Below are 26068 nucleotides of genomic sequence, written 5' to 3' on the forward strand. Positions count from 1 at the left end.
CATGGCTCCATTTCACGTCGGTCAGACAGCAGACTTCTTTTTTAAAGACAAATGAACCAAGTTTATTTTGGAGAGTTAAAAAAAACAAACACACACCACAACACTGGACAAGATACTCCATTTCTATTTGCCTAATGCTGGATCATCAGCTCTTGCATGTCTCTAGCATTTTGTGCTAGTGGTGAAACTGCAGCACTGGCAAATCAAAATTCTGAAAGGACAAAAAATACCCACACGTCTTCCAGGTGATTCAGCCATTACAACACTATACACTATGGAAGGAGGAAAAAACACACACTCAAGGCTTGCACTTGCATATGATGCTACTGCCATCAGCACAAAATGGCTGACCCTTTCTTTTTTGCCCCCGCTCAGAAGAGTACTAATGTGTTACTTTTAAATCAGATACAAATTCACTGTTTTGCTTTGATCTTTAGCACACTACGTTTACACTGTACAGTTAATTACCTTGTGTTTAAACACCAGTTGCCATGCTGTGCTAATGCAGTGCTAATTACCTGAAACAGATGAAGTTTACTTGCACAGACCAAATGTACTGAAAAAAGATTTTGCTGCTTCCTGAACAAGCAAGATTGTTTTACATCATGATTAACTAGTTATCGCAGAAAGGAAGGAAATTCTTTGTTAGACAATATTTCTCTACCCTTAAACATGTTTCCATAACATGAATTATGTCTTATGAAAGCACATACTTAAATCAACACCATCAACAGGGCAGCAGGAGAAAACTAACATAACCCAACCACACTTGCACTCTGACATCCTCAGCCCATGACTGAGAGGGGGTAAGTGCAGCATCCAATGCCCTCAACAGCTGGTCCAAGTGGCATTTCAGTTGAGGAGAGTGGTTTGCAGGAATGACCACTTCTGTTTGGGCAAATAAGTGATTTTTAACCTTGTGTGCTCTTGCTGGTAGTTTATAAATCAACCCTCATTGCTTCCACTTTTGATTATCCCTCACTTCCTTCCCAAGCTGTTTAAAAGTGCTGCCTCCTGCCCAAGGTCCCAGCAGCCCTTCTGAAGGGGCACAACTCCAAACCAACCATTTGCAGATTACAGATACTTACAGGAATGTATTTTGCCATTGATCCTTCTTTTTAAAGCTACACTATGCCCATCTCCCCTGCTGCCTTCTTAGTTTTTGTTGTTGATTTTAAATATGCACAGTATCAGTTTTATTTACAGAGCAGTCAGTCCTGAATACACCTTAGATCCTCAGGCTTCAAACAATTCAAAACATTAACTTTTACCTGTAAGGACAGGAGGCTGATAAGAAAAGTCCTTTCCCCACAAAAGCCGGAACTTCGTATGCTTTTGCAGGGTGGAACGAGAGCGCCGCGCAACTAACTACTGCTGCTTCCACTTGTGAATTAACCACCTGCACTCCCACCATGGGCCTAACAACAACAGGCCCTGGTCCTTGCCCACTGGCATTATTTCCACAGTGCTGCCACAGCCTGCAGCACAAAGCCGAGCCAAGAGCACACGCGTGCTACCTGGGAATAGGAGAATTTTCTGTTGAGCCCTTCCCCACTGAGCCGGGATGCTGTGCGGTGCAGTAGCTGAGGATGTACTTTCCGCTCAGCTGCCAACACATCGCCACCACGCCGTGATTCACCTGCTGACGAACAGGAACACCCAGGGAGAGACCAGGTGTTGGGCAGCGCTTGGTCGACTTAGGCCACGACACCTTTTAAAAGCCTTGCAACACCGCTCTTAGCAACACCAGGAATGACTAATTGGGATGCCTGCTAATGAGAGAGCGTTTCTGTATTTGTCTCATAGTACCCCCACCCCCAGTTCACCTTATGGTCTCACACATGTCACAGAAAGGGCTCAACAGAATCAGCTTTGACAACTCCCTTTCAAAGACAGGAAGAGGAAAAAGCATCAGATATTTTCGTCTTCACGATCCTGGGGGGTGGCAGGGTAGGGAGAGTGTTTATAGAAATAGCCAAGCACTCCAGCAATCTGCTTTTGCCCAACAGCACTCGGCTTTCCCCAGAACTGGCAATCCCTTTTCCCTGCAGCAGACAAACATAAAACCCATCCTCCTTCACCTGAGCCCTAGAAACCATCGAATCTATCACTGAGAACGCATGCAGCACAGCAGCAGAAGTCTATTGGCTTCCCCTACACAGATAGGGGACATAAATCATTCCCTTATTTACTGCATAAAAAGTATTATGGGACTGAAGAAATCCATCTTTTGCTTCACAAAATCATGTTGCTTTTTCAGAAGCCTGGGAGAGAAAGTTATTTATGGTACTACTACTTGTCCAAATGGCTTGTTTACCTTAATTACCTGTACGTTTACCATTGTGTATGACATATCTACAATATATGTTTATATCCATTCTGCTCTCTAACAAAGAGATGAACAATTTCTTCAACAGAAGCCATTCTGCCAAAGGAAACATTCAGAAGCTACAGCTTTTCCAGCAAGCCACAGGAAAGCTCAATCCACAGTGCAGGTAGAAGAGAACTCAAAAAAAAATCCTGCATTAATTTTGCTAGCACATGACTTCTGGCTATGGTAGTGGAAATTTTAGAACTCATTTTTTGATTCTGCATTACTGGTGGGCAGGGCTAGGTTTCAACCTGGGATGTATTCCTTTGGTTGCAACCACAGCTACTGGGGGTAGGGAGCACACACAGAAAGCAGGATAAGGCTTGCAAAGCAGATTACACTGAAAAGAAGACTAAAACACTGGGCCTTCCCTGCTGATTAGAGGGATATCAGCAATTAGAAGATTCATGGAATATATGTGTATGTATAAAGAATAGAATATGATGTCCAAAATAAGTCTGCTTTTCTCCTGTCTGCACACTAGGATGCAACTTGGGTGCATCCAGGATGTTTACCTGGGCATTCACTCCCTCTCATGGCTCATAACCCCATGGTGCTCAAAGCACACCACAACACATCTTCTCATCTTGTCAGGCAAACTCTGATGCACATACGAACTAGCAATAACAACACTTTAAGCAATTCACGTGTACAAATGCCTTCTACTCAAACCTTCTGCATCACAAGAGGGACTAGGTTTTATTACTTTGAAGTCCATAGGTAAAAAAAAAAAAAAAAAAAAAAACACAATAAAACAAACAATATCCAGTCCCCTTCCAAGTATTGAGAATAGACTGAGATTTACTTCTGTTTGCATATGCTTTCAGAGCTCACAAGTTAGAATAACCGTCACATATTTACCTCAGGTCAAAGTTGCACATACCACAAGTATTCTACCCACCCCATACACGGTTCAACTGAGTCACATTTAGGAATTAACTAAGGGAAATTCAGAAGAGCAATTCAAAGTTTTTTGTAATCCTTCAGTTGGAGAAACAGAACAGATTGGGTAACTGAATTCACACATATTGCAACAGGCCAACAATTCCAGTCACACTGCTGTAACTTAATGCAACATCCACCCAAGGGGGAAAGGGCATCCCCTATCAGGAGAACACATACAGAAAAACTCGTAGCAAGGTTCAAAACCTGGCAGAGTATTTGGGGCTCCTAAACACAGATCAGAAAAAAAAAGTGCTTTATACAAAACAGGAATTTATTTCCTGCTGAGTAGAAAGCCTTACAGGTTATTAAAAACATTTTAATACTTTTCCCTTTATCTATTAGTTGCATCAGAAGAACAAGCCCTAAATGCTACCCAGGAAGCCACTAATTTGACTTCATGCAGATTGCCACCACAGTTCAAAGGGAAAAACGCTTCCAACTGGTCACGCTTCTGCTTTCACCCACAATCCTGTGCCACTGCTCTTTCAAGAGGCAAACCTCCTGGGAAATTACCATCTCCTAGGCTGAGGAAAAATGTGGCTCTTCTTTAGGACTGACATAGATCTTTTTTTTCTTTTGGGTTACACAGTAGTCATTTCCAAGCTTCAACTTGTACATAGGGAAATCATTCATACACTAAATCTACTCTCCATTTGGGTAGCAAGGAGCAGTGAATTTGTTTGAGACTATCTTTGCAACAGCTATGTGTTGAATTGCTACGGAAGATGTTACATTAACATCGGACAGGACGACTCCAATGCATTAAGCCACTAGTTCTAAAGCAGGCTAGAAGCATGCCAAATGTCTCCCAGTTCAAGAATACCTAACCTGCACAAGCCAATTTGACCCAAGATACCTATTTGCTCTCAGAAATTACAAATTCCAGCTGATTTAATAGAGACTTAGCTAGTATCTTCCTCCAAACACTGAGTGATATGGGAGGATTGTTGCTATTCTTTAAACTCACTTAAAATAAATAACAAAACTCACTGTCTGTCAAAATCCCTTCTATTAAGAGCTAGAAGTCTTCATTTCAGGTCCTTCAAAACAAAGCCATAGGTATTAATGAGCCTATCTGTTACAGTATTGATTTCGGCAACATTTTAAATCAGAAGCTTACACCTCCAATAATCTTACACCACTACTTTGCCAGAGAAGTAGCCTCAAAAGCCAATTCCAGTGTATTTAGTCCAGAATGATCTCACTGAAGTGGAGATCACAGCTCATGGGACTTTATCTGCCACATAAATTTCATCTCATTGAACACATTTACACCATAAGAGACAAAACAGGACACAAAACAAAACAAATTTCAATACCCTTTCCTATTCCTGTTCAAGTTTCTTATTATCACAAATGAAATTCCTCTGGAATCTGAATGAGTTAAAGGAGTAATAGGTATTAACCATGGAATACATTAACATCCACTAGTCATTAATTTTAAATGAACTACACAAAAACCATTGGTAATTACCATCACCCGATCACCCTGTGAAATCGGTGTGTCAGGGATCTGGTTACCCAGCCTGATGGTAGCACTTTAAAGCTCACCATCCAACAGGAGTGAGAAAAAAGTTTGTGCACCTGGATTTGAGATATAGAAGGAAAAAAAAAAAAACAACAAAAAAAAACAAAAGAACAAAATAATTGTAAAATCTTTATATAGAAAATCTGGAGTTACAGATAGGGAAAGACAGACTTGCAAGAAGCACAGAAATGAGGAATTTGATATCAATCAAGTAACATTAGAATACAGTCCAATGTGTTCTACAGGAGCCAACACGAGGATCACAGCAAATACTTCACACAGGCAGTGCCACCCTCTATACACCACATATACACTACTATATACATACACATCTTCCATAGCATGTACCTCTAGCAGAGGTCAAACAGATTAGTTAAAACAGGTAAAATACCTCTATGAGGAGTTCTTCCTGAGCCTCATAAAAGAAGGATTACGTTTTTGTGCAAATGCATTGACGATTAGAAAAATCCAAGTTAAATAATCATTGTTTAGCTATGTTCAGGAATACCTGAAATCTTGCTTAGGAACTTTCATTTATAACAAGAACTATAAATCTACCAGAGGTACACGAGGGCTTGTTTACCAAAATCTAGGACAGAAAGGTCAAATAAAAACTGCAATGGCAAATAAATAGTCTTTTAAAAATCCCAGTAATTTTGAAGACAAGCAAAATTAAAAAGGTCCTTACTACGTGCTCGTATCTAAAATGCTTCAAAAATTATAAAAAAAAACAAACAAACAAAAAAACCTGTTAGATGTTAGCCAAGTGAGTCTATTTCTATCTTAGCATTTTCCCCAAAGACCTAAAAAAGGTCAGCTACCACATTAGTTTTTCTGCCTTCACCAAATGATTACTTATTATTCCTTCCCATTCTCCTTCCATGACACATCACTTGTACCAAGGACTTCATAAAGCTGCACTAGAGTTTAATTTTGACAAAAAAGCAAGCAGTTAAAGGTTGTCAAAAAAAAAAAAAAAACAAAACCAACAACAACAACAACAAAAATCTTGTCTTTTCTGAAGACTGAAGTGAAATAATTTAAAAGAAATTGAACATTTCCCCTAGTAGGAAAAAAAGAGAAGTTGATCCAAAAAGAGAAAATATGCAATAAATCAGTGGGTGGAGAAGAGTCACTGTAATTTACAACTTATTGCAATACTTATTCTTTTAAAAAACAAGAACATACAGAACACAGAAGCATGAGGAGCTTACTACAAACAAAGAATTGCAATTGCAGGACAGCAGAGACTCCCAGGCTCCTCATCCCTTCCACCCGTGGGCAAAACCATGTCTGTTCTGCTGGGCTTCAGAGGCAAGCCACAGTCTGCAGCCAACAAAGCAACTCCCATCAGCACCAGATTAAGAACAGGGGCAGCAGCAAATCTGCCAAAGCATGAGACATGGGAGCTGGGAAACCATGCCTCTGGCAGTTAGCACAGTGCTTTTAAGTCCCCAGATCTGGGAGCTGAGGTCTGTCAACACAGAGGCAAGGAGGACTTCTGCAGCTCCACCGATCCGATGACATGTCTAGGCAGAGGCTGCTGCCTTACCATCATCTTAACGTAGCATTTTCTAATTGCTACAGGTGAAATATTATTTTGCAACAGGACTGCTTCTCTGAAATTCCAAGAAGTCAGAAGAGGCACAGAGGGAGCGTCTGTAGTGCCAGACACACGTTGAGCCCGCAATCTGGTTCTTCACCTGCAGCTCTTCAAGAAGTCTTTTCTTACAGACAAATCTCCAACACTTCAGTGAGATAAATATGTATTATCCTCCCTTCAAAACTTTAACTGTGCAGAATACAAAAAGCCCTCCTACACAAGTTCAGAGATGCTCAATGGAGCTGTGTGCTGAAACCTTCAGAAAACATTCCCACCAAGCACAATTCCAACACAACCTCTACTGATGTTTCCTCACCAGTAACGATGCTCCTGGTGAAGCTCCAGTACGCTGAGCATTATACCTGTTAGTCAAACACTTGGAAAAGAATGGCTGTAGGATCTGGAAGTTGCTGTTACCATACAGTCAGCGAGTAAACTATGATTTTATTTTTAACAGATTCCTCATACTTTCAAAACCACTTTCTCTGCACTTTGTGTAGATGCAAATTGCAAGGAAGCATATTTTCACTGAAGGCTTACTCCTAGTTCGCACGAAGAACAAATAAAAATTCTAGCACATTATACTTTCTCTATTCATGTCCTTTTCTCCTATGAACTACTTCATTCTTGTTTCTCAAACATTCATAATTGCAAGCAACACAAAGCATCTTTTCCATCCAAAAGATCTTTGTTCAGTATACCAGAGTCAACTCAGGATTTAACAGTTCACAGTCACCTTATACTAGCTCATTCCCTCAACAGAAAAAAAAAAAAATTAAAATAAAATAAATAAATCACACAACCAAATCCCCCTTCCAACACAGGTTTTGGAGATTTAGTCAATTGTAATATCACATATAGCTATCTTAAAAAAGGATATTCAAATACTTATTTTTCCAGGTAACTAGTTGCTGGGATCAAAATTAACCCCCCAAAAAACTAATTTGGTCATGAGTGAAAAGAGAAGCACCCCAGAAAAGTAAAGGTTTAGAGACTTTGATCTGAAAACTCCTGCAGCAATGGATTTAGAAATAAACGTATTAGAAACAGAACACAAGGGGTCAGCTTCTGGCACAGCTTTTTCCAAAGCCAGCTTTTTCCACTTAGGAGAACAGTTGTTTCAACTCTTTTCCCTTCTCTTATACTACCTGGCTGAAGCAGCCTCTTCAGGGTCACCCTGCCAAGCCAAAATAATCCACCGGTCCCTTAACAATTCTGAACAATAAACAAACAACTGCTGCATCTGTTCTCTTCTAAAAGGGATGAGAGAACAAATCAGAATTACCTGGCGCTGTAGAATGTCCGCATCTTTACAGAAAATTTGTTCATTATTAAAGAAAAAAAAAAAAATCAAAAAGAGATCTACAACCCTCAAAAAATTACATCTGATTGAGAAGGCAAACAGTGAGGTACAATACTATGCAATGCAGCATTGTAACTCTCTCCTTGTCTCTGTGGAGAGAAAAAAAAGAATCAGCTCCTCATTAATCTGATGAAAGATTATCTAAAACCTCTTTGGATTAGTCCACAGTTGAAAATGCTGTCCACATCACTGATTAAATTAAAGGTCACTATAAAAAAAACTTTAGGGGAAATTTTGACTAAGTGACTTATAGAAAAGCATGTTTCCAAAACAAAGAAAGACAAGCTGCCCTAAATCCTAAATTAAAAATGACTTATCAGAATTGTGTTAGACTCATTTTTCCCAACAATTCAAATGTGCATTAATAAGTAAAATTTCATGCAGGTATCAAGTGAGTGTTCAGGAACCTCGTTACATTTACATACACTTCATTATGTTGTATACTCACATTATATCAAACTAAAACTCATGTCTTGGTAGGATGCTTCTCCTAAAAGGACTTTTGTGAGGTGTTATGTTCTTGAACTTCTTTATTGTTTCCCTCCTCCCCACAAAAGCCCTGAAAACGGCAAAATACAAGTAAGCACAAACATAAGATACATCTAGACAAGACAGATGCATTAACACACAATTCTACACTAATTGACACCACCCCACTCGATCAGGACATCCAAGACCCAGGTAACAGAAAAGCTAATTCAAGCTTTAATCGTTACATTGAAGATTAGGGTGGTTGGCGGGAAGGAGAACACAAAAACACCCCACAGTCAATGTTCACAGCAACTGCAAAATTAAGAGTCATCACATGCCTTCGTAAGAGAACAGCAGAAAGGACCACATTAAAAATAAATATCTGTCCACATTAAGCTAGACACAGATGAGCAATGCCAATTAATAACTTGAAGTCTGGGTCTTCATATAAGATGTAGTTATGAAAGATCACTGAAAAAAGGAATGGAATCTACAGATTGGCAAACTGTACCCCATAGCTATCTAAAGACATTATTTTTTGCACTGGATTTTTAATGATTCATAAAACCATGCATTTCAGATCTATAAGCTTTATTCTGACTTCACGTTTTGCAGAGGACTAACAGCAGAACCAGTGCTTTAGGGCTTTGTTATCATAAGAATGTAGTACACAGTCATTTTTCTTTATTTCTCAGAGATGCTTTCAAAATTAGAGACAAGAGGTTCTCAGGTTCAACTAAATAGCACTAACGCATTTAGTGCTAGAACGTATTTCGGTTTGGACAAGGAACACGGCTCTCAGCTGCAAAGTAACAGCTCAAAAAAAAAAAAAAAGTTAAAAAAAAAAATGAAGAGCTACAGAACCACAACTGACCAGCAATACCCTACATATGTATTTTATTGTCTAAGTATATTCCAAAAGGTCACGATGGTAAAGGAAGACAGGAAAAAAACAAAGGGGGGGAGGAGAAGAATCCTTCTACTCAACTTCTCACAGAGCAAACCAAGCCCAACAGCTGCAGCACCTTTGCAGTTAGGGTGCACTCAGCGAGTCCTCTCCTCTACCTGCCAAGTTCTCACAACTTCATGCATACAAAGGTCAGCAGGACTTTTTGCAGTCCTTCACTGCCATGCATCTGTGAATGTGTTTTTATACCCGTAATTTTTTACTTTTTTTTTTTATGATGTACCTTCGGACAGAAGCAGCATATTGTGTCCAGGTCTTCCAGCACAGCCATATCATTCCTGCTGCCTTTGTAACAGCTCTACTGCCTGTGAGAAGCTCAAGAAATACAAACCTCCCCACAGAAATGTAGATGCCTTCACATGCCTAGGACCTCAGCATGCCCCAAGCACAATGTAGTCATTATCTGAGGATTATCTGGTTCTGATCTCTCTCATCCTCCAGCTTTGGTGGTATTTTTTCAACTTCTAAAGGGCAAATCCCCAGGCAATTGGCAAAAAAAAAAAAAAAAGAAAATAAGGCTTCTTTCAGAAAGCTTACATTTTCTATGGGAAGAAGGAGAGCTTCATCTATCTTAGAAATCTTCTACAAATAAACAAGTATTAACACACAACTACAAAGGTACTCAACATAAGAAAATTAACTAACCCAAAAATAAATAGCAAGCTACAGCCATTAAAATAGAGAATAATTGGTAGAGTTGGTTACACAAGCTCACTTCCGTCTCATCTTCCTAAGGAAAACTAAAAGCATCTTTGATAAATGCAAAACAAAAAAAAATTAATTCCAGATAGAACAGTACAGAATTTCTCAGAAGTTTGAAAGTGTAATCACTGGAAGGTCCAAAAGACAGAAAAGCTCAGGAAAGGGTCACTAAACAGCAATTTGCATCTTACCATCAAGTCTTTTGAGAATTGCAATTGAGAGTTTGAGAAGTGGTGGGCTAAAGGTAATTCAGAAGTAACTAATCCCAAAATTTAGTCAGACTAAACCCAAATTTCTGCAAGATTACTGCTTTTTGAATTGTTTCTAACTCTCTTAACAGCAAGTGGCAGTCTTGCAAATAGCTCTACTATGCCACCCATTGAGTAGCCTCGCCTCCCACTGAATTTAATGAAAAATTAATGAAGATGGGTATTAGCAGCTATTCGTGCTACCTAGAACCTGCAAAGGCAAGAAATGTAAATCAGCACCACATAACCAAAAAAAAAGTTCTTTGTGATCTCATTTTGGAAGGAAATGGTTTATAGACTAATTTCCAGACTTCTTTGAAGGACCTGAGCAGGTAAACATGTTGAGTTTCAGTATTATAAAGAGGGTGAAGATTAGCACTCACATAGTGCTTTGAACAAGTAAGCCCACATAGAATCACTAACTTATTATAAGGGCAACAGTAAAGACTAAGAACCAGACTGAGTTGAAACAGCTGAAGAATCACTTAATCTCTTTCTAACAAGAAGTGTGCAGAAATCATAAGCTACCAACAACACCTTCTATGCTTTAAATTCTTTTAACTTCTAATTCATAGAAAGATCTGTAGAAGGTTAAAAAATGCAAAGTCAACCCTGAAGAAGCCTCTTCCCAAGAATATCAGGAAAACAAAATGTCAAACTTTGCGCATAATTGGCAAGCATCAGGCATCTCTCTCTGCTTCAGGCAACATTCATTTCATTTCATTTCATTCAGACTTATGTTCAATCCAAGTACCTAGAAACTAAAATGCAGAAGTTCAGCAGCACTGCAGCTTTCCAGCTGGAGGACACAGTACAGAGTGGTGAGGGCAGGAAAACGTCCAAGATGTGAAAATTTTCCCAGGACTATGAAAAAATTGAAACAGAACCCAGATAGCCCTAATAAGCTGATTTTCTGCCTGTGTGGAAGGCAAATAATAAAAACAATCCACCCAACACAGAAATACAGTCAAACCTTGACAAGCAAAGATAGAAAGCAAAGCTCCGTTAAAAGCATTAGGACAGACAACCCAGACTTTCCCAGCTGAACTATCAAGACATAAGGGGCCTTGTTTCAGCTTGACAAAAACCTTCTAGGGCCATGCAACTGCTAGATATATTTCAGTAGAGTCTCTCAAATATTAATTTTGCATTAAAGAGTGGTTTAAACATTTTATGATTAAAAATACTGGACTACAACGGACAAAAAACCCTCAGGTGCACAGGACTGAAACATCCATACAATTCCTAGCCATTCAATTACAGTACACTCAAATACTTGCAACTTTGGCAAAAGTATTTAAGGCAAAAGAAGTAAAAGTATTCAGAAGCATTCATATTTGTGTTCCCATTTAAATATGCATTTTCCTATTTTTCACATAGTATTTATAACTCTAGATGTTTCAAGATGTCACCTAATGAATCGACAGAAGTTGGCATGAATCTTCCCTGGACTTTGTTCTCTAGAACATGAAAGAGATCACTGCCAAAAACAGGACACTAAAAATCAAAGTCACCAGCTTGATTTGCATTCTCTTCCATTTCTTATATTAGACACATAACAGTGCAATAGTTAACGGCTCAGCTTAATGTATTAGCTCTTTTTTTTTTCCCCTTCCAAAATCGTGATTTGGGTAATTTGTATTCCCAAAAAACTGTGATACATTTTAATTTCAACATATTATAGGTCAATTACAGATTGCCTGACCTTAACAGCTGTTTTACAGGCTTGATTCTTATTGAAATCTACTGAGTCAGAAAATGATGTGCACCTCCCACAATTTTTTTCATCTTAATTGCAAAGAAACCATGGCAGATGATACATGAAAAACAATTCTGCAAGTAATCTGAATTAACAGGATCATATTATAGAAAAGCAGATATAAATACACCGTATTTGTCATAAGGAAAAAAATGAGTACGCTGTGATGACAAACTGACATCTTCGCATACCTCAAAGCCCTTTTGTTCACACCCCTGCACAACAAAAGCATAAGAGGATCCTTCCTACTCTGTTTTTCTCTGTCAAAAATGTGGGTACTGGTAACACCCTTAGAAGGATGATTTGTCATGTGAAGAGTCTCAAAAGAAGTAAACAAAATATGACTGGGAAGAACAGGAACAGAGTTTTCCTCTTTCTTCCATCAGCATAAGTCTACGACAGCATGAATCTGGCCATGAACTTTGAGTACAAATCAAAGCTTTCTAAAAGGCTCAGGTTCGTTAATATTTTCTTAAAAAGTTTTCAGCACTCCTTGGAAAACATTCTCACTGCCTTTGGTGAAAAGTAGCTTCCAATGATCAATAATGCAGGAAGCACTACAGACAGCCATTACTCATTTTCTTTCAGCTCAGAAAGCAATTATTTGTTCCTATCTGGCATAATTCACTCATACAGCATGCAGACATAGACATAGGTCCTTATCTTAGTGGAAAGTAGACCTAGGTTAACAGGACAACATCTGGAAGTGAAATCATTCCCCCAGGTCTCTTTACACCTGAGATGTACATACTAGTTTCTGACCGGCTACATATGGGGCTGTAAATCATACAGGCAGATCTTACTTTTGGAAAAGTTAATTGAGGTAGTTGTCTCCAGGAATCCCATTTGACAAACCCATAGGCTGAAAATGGAAAGGGTAGCAGGTCAGTGCCTGATTCCATGGTTGCCTGCTGAAATCATACTGCAATATGAAGGAAGTAGCTTTTTTTTTTTAATAAATAAATAAATAGCTAAGAAGAACCCCAGCTCCAGTCTAAATTCAACTAGTACTCATGGAGGCTCTCTACTTTCACTCTTCCTCGCAGTTACTTCCATGTAAAAAAGGACTAAAATCATCTCTGTATCAGCCCATGATATTTGCTATTTCATAAACAGTTACTAACATCGATATGTTTGTCTAGCAAAAGCTGCAAATGCCTTCAGCACTGTAAAAGTTTCTAGTATCCCAGCCAGAAATAACATCTATAGTCTCAACTGCTTAATAAAATACGTAAGAACTAATTCATACCCCTGTATGTGGGTTATATTTTGTGCATGCGTGCTCATAGAAAGGGAAGTGTCATTAACGTAGCTTCAAGGAAATTAATTTTAGGTCATCAACGTTAAGGTCTCGATTTGCTGGGAGATAAAAGAACAGCAAAAACCACCAGATGGATTCAAAAGGGCAATGGGAAATAACTGTCTTTTAGCCATATCCTGCCTTCTTCAATTATAGTATTATGCAGGAGATTCTAATTTCAGACACATGGTGATGTTGTGGGTTTTTTTATGTATATATAGATATACACATGCTTAATAAATCTACCACATGTTCTTCATTAAATAGAGTCAATCAGCTATACAAGCTCTAAATTACATACAACGTTAATAATTCAGTGAGTGCATACATACTCTCTTCCTCATACATCACCATACATCAGGGGTGTAGTTGTTTAAGTGAGGCCTTTAATTAATGAGAGGTCAAGTCAAAGAAGCCAAGCATGGGTGGCAGCTGCAGTTGTCTTCCAGGATAGGGTGACAAAACAGTTGATGACTGGAGTATGAGGAAGCTGCACTCATCTCTAACGTGCTGCCTCTGCCATGCTATATATTATTACAACTTCACAGACTGGACTGGTTGCTCTTTTGGGGAAACTGAAAAAAAAATAAAACCAGTGAACTCAAAATCTAGATGTGAAATGGAAATCTTCTCACCTTGCATTCATCACCACCCAGAGAGGCAAACTGCTCTCCATTAAACCACGGAACAGCCTCTACATCCCCCTCAGAAATTCCCCTAAGCTCCATGAAGGATTTGAAGTTAGACCGTAACTGGCAATGCCTTCTCAACAGCTTTCCTAGCGTGACATCTGAATGTATCTCACAAATCTGCACTTACTTGGCTAGGGTGCTGGAGGGAGAGGCCTGAAAAGCCACTGCTCACACTGGAAGGAAATCTACAGTTAACCCATAGCACTTCCATTGCTAAATATGCTGCTCGTGACACCTGGATGCAAGAAGCAGATTTTAAAAAGAATATACACTGGGAAAGTAAAGTACTAAAACAACACTCTTACTACAGTCCAGTGATTTCCTCATTTTTATCATTTTAATTAAGTTTTAGTTTGGTAGAAAGAATAAAAAAATATCTAGCTAGAATTTTAAAAATCTGACTACTAAAAATGAAACTGAAACATTGTCCCAGCTCGGAAATGAAGTGTATATAGTATCTGTTCAATACTCACAAAGAGCTAGCAACCACCTCTCAAAACTGTGTGACAGAAGAAACCAAGGTCTATACAACCTAACATTTCATGCTTTTAAATACAAAACACTCCTAAATTAATATTTTCAGATACTCTCAAAGTCCATGAACTTTTCTAGAAGTGTCAGGCACATTTCTTCGGTCTAACCTCTAGACAGTGTTACAGCATCCTGAAAACCTAGGCCTGTTGTAAATGGAATAACTGGAATTACAAAACAGGAGATGGTTTGCATGCACAGCTGGTCTCCTTTCTCCATCTACACTTCTTGTTATTCACAAAAGTAACAGATAAATAGAACAGTAGCAATTTGATCATTTTCATAAAACTACAAGAGTTGCCATGCATTTGTTCAGAAAGTTTATTAAGGACCTGACAAAGCCTTTATTAACTAGCACGCTTTTGAGCTGACAGACATTTAGGATTATCTCTCCTTATTTCTTCTTCCTTTTCCCAATTCATTCTTTTAATACTTCACGGCAAACTGAAAACGAATAATTGTGAAAGCAATTAGACAAAAAAAAAAAATAAAATGAACTGCTACTGAGAAAGTCTTACAAAGATAAGCCTTATCAAACTTCAGCAGTAAGGAAATGAGAAGCAACATATGGATCACTTCATTTACCACCAAAACATTTATTTATGCATTCAACCCCAAGCATTACACAAGAGTATTGGGACAGAAAGTAAAGCCCCTCCAAGCAACAGGAACCACAGATACGTGTTAAGCAAGCAGAATGGAAATGACCAGTTTTGAAGGCAGCCAGAGCAGAAGTCTTCACCTTGCATCTGATGCTTTGGGGGCACAAGACAGGAACATGAAGTGGGAGGTGACCTGTAGGCAGGAAAGGTGCTACAGGAATTGTGTGGCCTGGATGCCAGACCTGCCTTCCCAGCCTCGACCAGAGGATACTCTGAAATGCAGCACAACCACGGGCAGACAGGTTCAACACAACAGCTACACGCCGAGAGACAGAGTGATAAACCTAGACAAGAGCTTTCGCTGTCTGCTGAGTATCACCCGGTGGGCACTGCTCCCTAACCAAACTGCCCCTGTACAAGTGTCAGCATGGCTATCGCTCTTCCTCTCAGAGAAGCCTTATTCTTTGGGCTACGTTAGAGGAAATAAAAATGTCTGTTTTATGAGCCCAATCTTAATCGTGACTTGCAGTGACACAAAATTATTTCTGCAGCTATTTAATTTCAGATCATAACTTCATTACAGCTCATAACAGGTTAGTTACATGTTTCAATCTGCTTTGACATCTCCAGTGTCAAAGGTGACAGTAGACTGGTTCATACATATGTTTTGCTTTTTTTATATAGATAGATAGATAGATAGATCTGAAGTTAATTTAAACAGAACATATGAAATCCAGAGTAAATTCTAGAGTCTTAGAGCTCTCCTCTGCATAAGCTACTAAAACCTAATAAAGCGATTTTTAGGACTCAAACAGATCCTTTTGAAGAGTGTCCTAATTCCTGAATATGCATTTCCATACTCTTAAAAGAGATCTTCTTTTAAGCTTGACTGTCCCATCTTCTCACAGCTTAAGGACAAGAACCCTGCATTGACATGATAAGCAGTCCAGGACACCCAAAGCTTTCACCAGCACCAAGGGACATCCCTTGGTTATTTCCTGTCATCCAACACCAGTGGGGTCAGAGAGCATAACAGTTTATAAACCACAGAGACACTAGGTAATGAATATTAAAGCCTGGTTCACACAACGATTCATTTGTGCTACCCTTTTGGCCTTTATGGGAAAACACCACTGTTCACTATGTCTTATCGATCTTCTGTTATTCCTTGTCTGTCAGTCCTCTTGTCTTCTAGAATACCAACTTAACCACTCTGCTATGTATTGATTTGGTCTTTGCACAGCAGAACAACATACTTTGCTGTTTGGAGACGGCAGAGTTAAAATAGATAGGAGAGAAAGTCAATAAACAGAGAGCTAGGAACTTTGGCGAGCGGGAAGGCAAGATGACCAGAGAATATGCCCTTTTCCACTACGATATTCTCAGCTCTTTCCAAACATTAACAATAGGCTTAATTAGAGACAATAGTTCTGTGTACCCACAGAATAAAGACAACTGTAAATAATCTGACACTTCAGAACCTCTCCTCTTCTTGCAGAGGGCAAAGCAGGAAGAAAAAACACCTGCAAAACTTACCCTGAACACTTACCCCGCAGATGTTTCAGCCACTCTAACCCACTGTTGTCAAAACTTGCTCCTCTGCTCCTTCCCCAAGACTTCCAACGGGCTTGGGAGTGGCTTTGGCTAACAGGAAGTTTTGAGGCAACTCCTCTCAGATGCCTTAATTGAGCAATTTCAACTTAAGACACTCGTTTTTTATTTCCCAGAGATACTGGTCATCAAGGACTCCACTAAAGAAATTGCAATGTATCTGTTAATCAGGTCTAAAAAGGGACACCTCCATTGCCCTGGAGATCCCAAATAATTCATTACTGTAACAGCCTTGCTCCACAGCAGAAAACTAGAGAGAAGGCAGAGGGCATAGGAACAGCAACACAGGCAAACAGCATGCTACAGAACTGGTCTGATTGGAAGTCTCATACTACACCGGGCATACTGCTACTATGCTTGCCAAAGGGGGGCCTTTTGCTCTGGAAGCATGCTCAGAACTCAAACTAAGTTAGTACATGGCAGCCTCTAATACAAAATTACTCCAATAAAGGACTTGTGTGAAAGAGCCTAAATATCACCTTAAAAGACTTCACATTTCATTTGCCAATTAAGTAGGTACTTTGGGACACACCGTGCACAACTTGGCCCAAATCCAGCCAATTGCATTCACCTCCAGATCTTTCAAAGAAAAAGATACAGACACGTTAACTCTTCAGGTGCTTAAACCTCCGTCCTCACAACACTCCCAGGGAACAGGCACACAAAGACAACGGCCATTTGGTGTGCAATCTTCATGGGATCTTGACCAATAATTATTAACTTTCTGCCTTCAAGTTTTGGGGTTTGACATGCTAACAGAAGCTTAAAAAAAACAAAACACGTTAAACTGTCTAAGAAGAGACAATTCACAACTCTGACATGAACATTGGGTTATATATTTTTATGACTCTGTAATTGGGATTCTGTCTAACACATCGATAAAAGAAGTTGAATTCAATTTGTTTTAGAAAGAAAAGCAGACCCTTTACTTTGTGGATCTGAACCACAATCCTCTATAAAATAATGTAGTAGTACACTTTTTTTTTTTTTAAATCAGCAAACAAAAACATCTTTACATGTACCATAATGATATGCATCAGTACACTGAAGGAATAAACACAGAATGAAGAACTCTAACTGATAATCCTAAAGCTCTCACTATTCACTATGGTACCTCTAAAAGCCATAAATGTTGCTCTTTCACTAGAGAGAGGTTTCTGAGGAACAGACAACACTGTACTTTGCAGTTCTGCTTTTGCTCCCTAAATGTGAAAACTCCTTTTCCCTCAGGCCATGATTGTGGATCAGAAAAATCAGCTGGATTCAGAAAAATTGTTCCCAGATTGCACCCATCTTCTGTTTGCTGTTTCCATTCCAGCCCGCAAAGAAAAAGATTTTGCACATACAAGCCCACAGAGAAGCCCTGCTCAAAACATGGCCAACTTCAACCCTTGTATCAAGGAGAGGACACCAGGAACAGGGCTAATTGCACACAGCATTGCAAGGCTGGTTCTGACCTTCAGAGTTCTTGCACCACCAATATGAGAGAAAGTACATAAGAACTCAGACAAATTCATAGGGAGGCTTTTCTCTGAGCAGGTCTTTCACTGTATTGCCGGCACAAAGCCAACACCGCCTTACTTAACTCCCTCATTTGCCCCTTAAGTGCTGCATTCTTCATCAGTCCTGACACACAGTATTATTCTCTCTATTTTTCACATTGCCACCGTCTTTCCCCCTGAAATCACAACATACCCTTTCTAGTGTCTACTTTACATTACCTAGAGTAAGAAAAGTCATTGTTCATCCCCTTTATTGGGCACACATGACATCCTTATGCATTTCCAGAGCTGATTTCTATTCTGAATATATTATGCCTTTTCTAATACCAAGTGTGCACTCATGAAGGCTCACAGTATTAACTCTTATTGTTACTTCTCTAACCTCTCAGCCTACATTACGCTCCTCTTTCCCAACACACGTTGTCATCTAATTGATTCATTTAGGGCAGTAAGGACTTCTAGAACACGATGCCTTTATTCAAGGATAAATGTTTCAAAGCACACTGAGTTAACACTACTATTCATGGTGAATATCTGATATAAACATTTCTAGCTTGCCAATGGAAAAGACGACAAACTCACTTAAATCTCTGGATTTTCCATGTGTGTATGACCAGAATTTACCCAACCTCTTTTTCATTCTTTTGAAACTTACAATTTACTCAAATAAACAAGCATTATCCTTCTTCAACTGCTAGGCTGGTATTGCCAGCTCCACTACACAAGTTACCTAGCTCATGGGCCATAACAGGCTCAAGCTTGGTCCTCAATATGGCACAAAGAACAGGACTGGGGAACAACAGCACAGGAAATGTGCCTTTATATACGTACATATTCACTGCTATACTCATGCCTGCTTGTCTGTCCATCTCGCACAATGTAAGGTTGGTGGCCTCTCAGGCATGCCACAAGAGATTTCTTTACTCTGATTTCATCTAAAGGATCAGGTTCAGTTAGCACAGAAAGGTGAGGTTAGAGCAGCACAATCCCCACATCTATCAGCTAACACGGTGTTCAAATATACATCTTCACTCTTCTAGCTACATGACTTTAAGTTTATCCCTGTTACTTTCTCTCTTGTTACTAGGTAAATTTCACCATCTCCCATTGTTTTATTTACACTTCTACCATGAAAGAGAGATTATTGGTATTATATATTCTGCCTAGGTTTCAAGCTTCACGTTCTTTAGTTTGTAACGTAGTTGTCTTAGAGTTTACTTACTTACAAAGAATTAAGCATTTGTTATTAGTACTTGAAACTACTAAATTGTGTTATTATCCAAAGTAAAAGTAGTAAGCAATTAAGAAAAGTACTTCATTGGGCTGTGTCCTCTTTCAAGTTCTCACTTTGGATTTCATGAAGAGATTTTTTCTGAAATAAGGTAACACAGGTCATTTAAAGAAGTTCTTTGCAAAGTTTACAAGGGATGTACACTCAGCTTAGTAATACAATGCACAGGCTATATGGTACAGCAGCCTAGCAGAGTTCAGTAAGAGACATATTTGAACACAGGATTATCTTCTTGGTCTTTATCTCAGAAGAGAAAGCACTTTACTCAACCCTACTTGGAAACACTACCACACACATCAGCACCTACTTGGGATATTAAAAACGTGCCACCCACAACAGAGCAGCTTGTTGGATCAGCTTTGAAGTCAATCAGAACGGTAACCTCTCATACATTAAAAAAGAAAACGAGTCTTTAAAAGTCAATTCTAACATCAAAAACGTCAGTTTACTTTCTTTGCTCCACTTAAACTGCTTTTACCTCTAATTTAGCACATTTTCAATTCAGAGAAAATTAATAGCAGGTACTCAATCACGCTGCCTGAATTTTATTCAGAGATTAGGAAAATAGAGTTATTTTAAAATTCCAAATACAGCTACATTTTCCTCTAAAAAAATATGCCCCTGAGACTGTGAGCCTGCCTTGTTTTTCCTGACTTATGCAGGCGAGAACCTCTTGAAAAAGGAGTTGTGTGAAGACAGAGGAGTATGACAAAGCATCTTAACAGAATATAGTCTTAGAGCAGTGAAATCTTACACTAATTTACCTTGCAGTTTCAATATGAAAGTTACAAAAGTTTAAATTAAATTGAGTTGCATACTGAAGTCCCCTAAATGATGGGCTATGGGAGGAGTTCCTTAAGACATCTGCTGACAGATACACATCACCAAGAAGTTGAGCACAGACGTCTAGAAGGAACTTCAGCAGATGCCGAATTGACACTGTAAACAGTTGGGCACTGAGCTGCAATGGAGGGGTAAAATACAGTCACACTGACAATTAAAAGAGAATCAGAAACTGAAAAAGCTGACACCTAGGAGAAGAAAAGGGAAACAAATCTGTGTGACAGAAAATCTCTCTTCTTTTGCTACCAAGAGCGTATTAAAAATCCTCCCCTCGCCTTCCATCAAGAATAAACATCAGTTTCCTCCGCTGCTTGTTTTTCAGCTCTCCCTTCCACTCCAGCAGCGCCCATGCCAAGCTGCACATCCCACCGCGGCCAAATTTTTGTATCTCAGTTACACTGATGTAAGCGGGAAGTAACTCCAGCCCGCCGAACCTTGCCCAACGGTAAAAATAAACGCCTCAAACCCCGGGCGGTGCGGCCAGCCCCGAGCCGGGCACCACTTACCCTGAGCGGCCCCAGAGGCTGCCCGAGCCCCGGGGCTCCTCAGGCCGGCTCCTTGAGGGGAGCCCAGCGGGTCGGTCCCCTCAGGGTCGGTCCCCTCACGGCCACCTCAGCGGGCGCCGCCTCCGCCGTGCCCTAGGCCCTGCCCTGCCCGCCTCCCCTCACCGCCGGCCGCCCCGTCCCCCCGCCGTGCCCACAGCCCCGCGGACACCGCGGGTGAGGCGGTGGCAGCGCTTCCAGCCCCGGCGGCCGCGGCGCGGAGCCCGGCGGCGGGCCGAGGCGGCGCGGCGGGGCCCGCCCTGCGCCTCAGCCTTACCTTACCCGCGGCTCATGGCACTGCCCGGCGCGGCCCCGGCGGCCCCCGGCCCGCGCCGGGCGGCGGCGAGGGGAGGAGAGGCGGCGGGGCTGCCCGGCACCGCCAATCCGGGCCCCGCGGGGGGCCGGGCCTGCCGGAGCCGCCGCCGCAGCACCGGGCTGAGGGGCGGAGCGGGGAGAGGGCCCGCCGCGGGCGGAGCGAGGCGGGCTGAGGCCTGGGGAGGGTGGAAGGGGAGAGGTGGGTGTGAGGGGAGGGATGGGGTCGGCCGAGGCAGGGACCCCCGGGAGGGAGGGATCGCCTCAGCCCGCTCGCAAAGTTTGAGTCAGGCGGTGAGCGATGACACAAGGAAATGCCTCCCCGAAACGAGGAGCCGCTCAGAGGAAACTGGATGACCAACGCAGGGACTATAAAATGATTTCCTTCGCCCAGTCACTTGGAAAGCATCTCTGACAAGTGCCTCGATGGAAAGGAGGCTGAGTTTGGGAGCAACGCGCTGAGCAAAGGCCATCAGCCACGCTGGCCTCGATGCTCCAGTGCGGGCCATGTTTCCTTCCACCGGTGTTAAGAAAAACCTGCTAATTCCTCTTGCTTGTGTCTGTGGTGACCAGGTTTATAAGCAGCCAGTTCTGGAGAATGTTCTGTTTGCTTTGGGTTTTTCTTGTAAACTGTATGTGGTGGTTTTGCAGGTAAATTTTTACCCCTGTAATCTCCGACCACATCGCTTCATAGAAGCAGACACTACCTGCAGGAAATGCATATGCAAGCTGACAAAATAAAGTGCTTTGGTATCAAAACATTATACAAATGGCCAAAAAAGGTCCATTATCAAAAAATAAATAAAAAAATAGGCAGTTACCCTAGGAAATGTACCATGTCAGAGGTTGTTTTATTTACGCTTTGTATTTGCCAGTTTGCAGCAGACAGGAAAAAAAAAAAAAAAAAAAAAAAAAAAAAAAAAAAAAGTTGATTCCCTCTGTCAAAAGGTTTTTGTTCTCATAATGGTCTCATGCCATAAAATATTACAGCCTTGCCACTGCTTTTACCCTTTACATCATTGTTCTTGCTTTTGAAAACTGTTAATGAGATCTTTCTGAGTCTCTTTATTTCATACCAGTGTTCAACTTTATGATACTTTATGTGGTGATGATGCCAAAATTAATTTATTTACTAGCCAACATGCAGTGGAATATGTGAGCAGAATTCAAATTGCTCCAAACTAGCTCCAAATATTTTAATATACAATATCATTTTTTAAATACTATCTTATCTCTAGCTGTATCACAGTCAGGGCTTGGTTTCCCATTCTAGGCATTACACCAGGCACGTGGTAGTTAGTAGGTTTTGCAGTCTAATTCAAAAGTAGGTGTAGATAACTCTCCTACTGCTTTTCTCTTTACATTTCAAGGCCAATTCAACACTTGTGAAAATGAATTATGATCATTACTCCATCCATTCTTATGTGGTCATTTTTTTAAGTTTAAAAGACTATTATGTTTTAAACACATGTAAAAGTGTATTTAATCATCTAGGATAGGTTTCTTTTTATAGCTCTCATAGTAAATAGGCAGACCTTTGAATCATTATACAGAGCTGGTGTTAGTGTTTCCAGAGTATGAAGATAAGATAATGGTTGTTTTCTTAATAGCAGGTTTTCCCTGTAGGAACAGAGGCTACAACTGAAATTGTGACCAATGTCTTGTTTTTCAGCTGTGTTAAACTGTAAGCAATTCACAAGAAGTTTTGAAGCTTTTTCTACCCTCTGTCTGCACCTAATTTAGCCAACTCACAGTCTAAAAGGTGTGACCTCAAGAGAAAAAGTTTTGCATCTGAAGTTGGGTGCTCAGCAGAGGCTTCTTCCACAGAGGAATAAAGCCTGAGCAAAGGCTGGAGCCAGCATCTAGGGAAAATGAGATGTGAGCTTTGCTACCTGCCTCAGCTTCACAGTGCACCTGGCCACTTGGGAATCCTCTTCTGAAGGCAAATCCCAGTCAGATGGAAAAAGGAAGTGTCTCTGAATTTCTGAGTCATTCCATGCTGCTAGAGTAAACGCTTTTGTTGGATAATTTATCTGATATCCATCCTACAAAAAGACAAGAGAATAAAGTCATACCTATTTATTTTTAATATTTCAGTCTCCTACATATAAATATGCAGTCATTTTGAGAAACAACAGGCCTGCAGGTGCTAGAAATAGGTATCTGTAGTCAGGAGCTGCTTTTGAAAATAATGACTTTAATCTTTCAGAATATGCAAGGAAGGCATTTAAATGCCTTTTTAAAACAGTGCTTGAGCAGGCTGTAAAATAAGAAGTAATATTTCTTTCCCAGAGCTACTGTGAGACTCAGTTCATTTCTCTGTAATGCCCCCATCAGAATTTCACAGCTCAGGACAGCTTAAGGCTTGTACTTTCATGAGAAAAGAACATTATGTGAGATTTGGATTTCCACAAGGTTTTCACAAGTCTCTCGGTGCTGTCAGTGAGATCTCCTGGGGAAGACCCAAGAACCACAGGACAGGCCTGCTTACAATTTTATGCTGCGAAGCTTTAAAACAAATGAGGCAGCAGCTGTGCCTGAACTCGTGAATTGTGGCATAGTTTTCTGTGTATGTGTGAGAACAGCTTTACTGTTATTTTGTTGGCTTGTTATCTGTACAGTATTAAACACAAAGGAGAGAGACTTCACACAGAAAAACAAACAAGCCCCCCACCCACTCAGTGTTTACAGCAGCCCAACAAGCACTTGCAAGGCCAAGGCTTCCTAGTGGGCTTCAGCTGGTTCTGACTGTGGGTACAGAGGAGAGCACGAGCTTCCTGAATAAACACACTCCTGCCACAGTGCTTGTGTGCCTATCTTCTGTTTGCCCAACACTGAAACAATAGTGTTCTCACCATCTCCCTGCCCAATGACTTTGCTGTCACCCTTGTCACCCTTGGACACGGATTCTGAAGTTGCAGACGTGCCCATCTTGGCCTCCAACATATCACTTCTCCCCACGCGCTGGCCCCTGCCCTTTGCAACAGACTTTGTTGCTGGCTTTCATTTGTCCTTGTCATCTTCCTCTTTCCCTCTCTCATTACTTCTCTTTATTTATTACAGGTCTCTAGATTGCCAGGTATCTCTGGAGAAACAGCTCCGTACTACTCCTCACATCAAGTTCTCACACACACTCAGAGAAGACACACTTCCAGAGGCAAGGGAAGTTCGAACATCCACCTGTCTCCCTGTAGCTTAGGGCTGAAGGACAACAGCACAGGCCTCGCATGGCTGCCAGGTCATGTTGATGCACAGAACAGGTTAAAACCACATCAGCCAGGTGTGCAGAGTTAGAGCTGTGCTGCCAAGGTGACACCCAGAGGCCAACCTGTTCCCAGGGAAGGTGATTTACCATGCAGCCTAGGTGAAATAGTTTGAATGCAGTGAATTTGCACTGGTGCCTCTCAGGCCTGCCAAACCTTCTTGATGCTTCTTAGGCTAGTGTCATACCTGGCACTGGATCCAGATAGAGAAAACGGCCGGTGCACACCTATCTGCGATGCCATCCATCTCTGGGGAAGAGGTGAGTCCATGAGCTACACTGAACAGCCGTGTGCATGCTGCCAAAGTCACGGGAAGGTTGCAAGAGCTGGTATCTGGATTTCAGTGTACCTGGCAATTGCACAAAACTCTAAAAGGCTGAAATTTGATCTGCACATGATGGAGAAGTCAATATTCCTCCCTCTGCAGAGACCTTTGTGAGTTAGAATATATGCTGGCTGAGTGCTGGAGTACTTCAGAGTGCAACTGTGATAAAATGCAAAGCTGGGGGAAGGCATGGCGGATACAATGGCACTATTGTATATTTTGCCTGCACAGGCATTACACCAAAAGTCCTTGACAGTAGCATCAGATGATCCAGACAATTTTCTATTAATCAGGAAAAGCAAAGCACAAAATAAACAGCAAGCATCCTGACCTTTTAGCTGACAAATCATTCAACTATTTTAAATCTACAAGTAAATTTAGTACTCCTGATACAGAACAGCTGAAGCTACAGATTTAAAACAGGCAACTACACATCAACTTTTCCACATGCACAGCTCTGCCACAGGAACTTTAACAGCAGCCAGCAGTACCTTTCTGCTCCTGCCTGGGCAGATGCTTAGGTTCTACACTGATGCGCTTAATATAAATGATTAATAAAGAGAAAAGAGCATTGACCATAGAACAAGAATGAGCAGCAACCTTCAGATCTAGAGGTCTAAACCAACTTGTCCAATATTCAGGAGCAGCTAGGTCCATATTTAGGGGACATGTGGTCAAGTTATCCGTGACAATTTTATTGTTCCTTGTCTTCACAGGAAAAGACAGAAACATTAATACACATTAATAACAAGTGTGACTTGAACGATGTTACTGAAGTTACATTAGAGTCCTGCATGAATGCTGTTACTCAAAATTAAACTGGACTTCATTTGATTTTGCTTTCTTCAGTTTCAGAGTGAAGTACACTAAATCAGATTAATGTCACTTAATTCTGAATAAAAATATCTGCATAGGGACTTAATAGAATTTAAATAATCTACTTTAAAAGATAATTCAGGTAAGATTTCCTGAGTGTCCCCTTCGAGGAAAGACTCACATCAATAGACTTAATGGGAATTGTTCCTGGATCATGCTGGTATGAGGTCAAAACGTCAACCAACACCAACCAGAAAGTAGTGATGTCTGTCTCAGATGTCTTTGCGCTGAGAGCATGAGCATCTGATCCAGAGCCAGCTCCATCCTGGCCCTCTTCTCTAACAGGTTTGAACTCAGCATCCAGAGCCAAATGTTCTCAATGCCTCCAAAACTGGGGTTTTGTTCTGGACTTCATATTCTCCAATATTATTAATCTGTATACCACTTTAAGATAAAAACCTTAGCACAAAGACATAATAAC

The 26068-nt window shown here is 40.7% G+C and overlaps 1 protein-coding gene across 3 annotated transcripts in view; it reads right to left on the reverse strand.

Annotated features, from left to right (window-relative positions):
• TEX2 (testis expressed 2) overlaps nt 1-21283 on the reverse strand; it is a 49130-nt gene extending 27847 nt beyond the window's left edge. The window contains exons 1-2 of one of the 3 annotated variants that reach the window (XM_082775050.1): nt 21149-21267; nt 8259-8369 (exon numbers count right to left, since the gene is read on the reverse strand). The gene's annotated coding sequence lies outside the window, so the exon portion shown is untranslated. Of the gene's footprint in view, nt 1-8258; nt 8370-21148 lie in introns of all 3 variants that reach the window. The other 2 variants (XM_082775049.1, XM_082775051.1) reach the window with 2 other exon arrangements.
• Nucleotides 21284-26068: the final 4785 nt, after the last annotated feature.

The sequence above is a fragment of the Aythya marila genome, assembly GCF_965140915.1.
Source record: "Aythya marila genome assembly, chromosome: 18".
In the NCBI taxonomy this organism is placed as follows: domain Eukaryota; kingdom Metazoa; phylum Chordata; class Aves; order Anseriformes; family Anatidae; genus Aythya; species Aythya marila.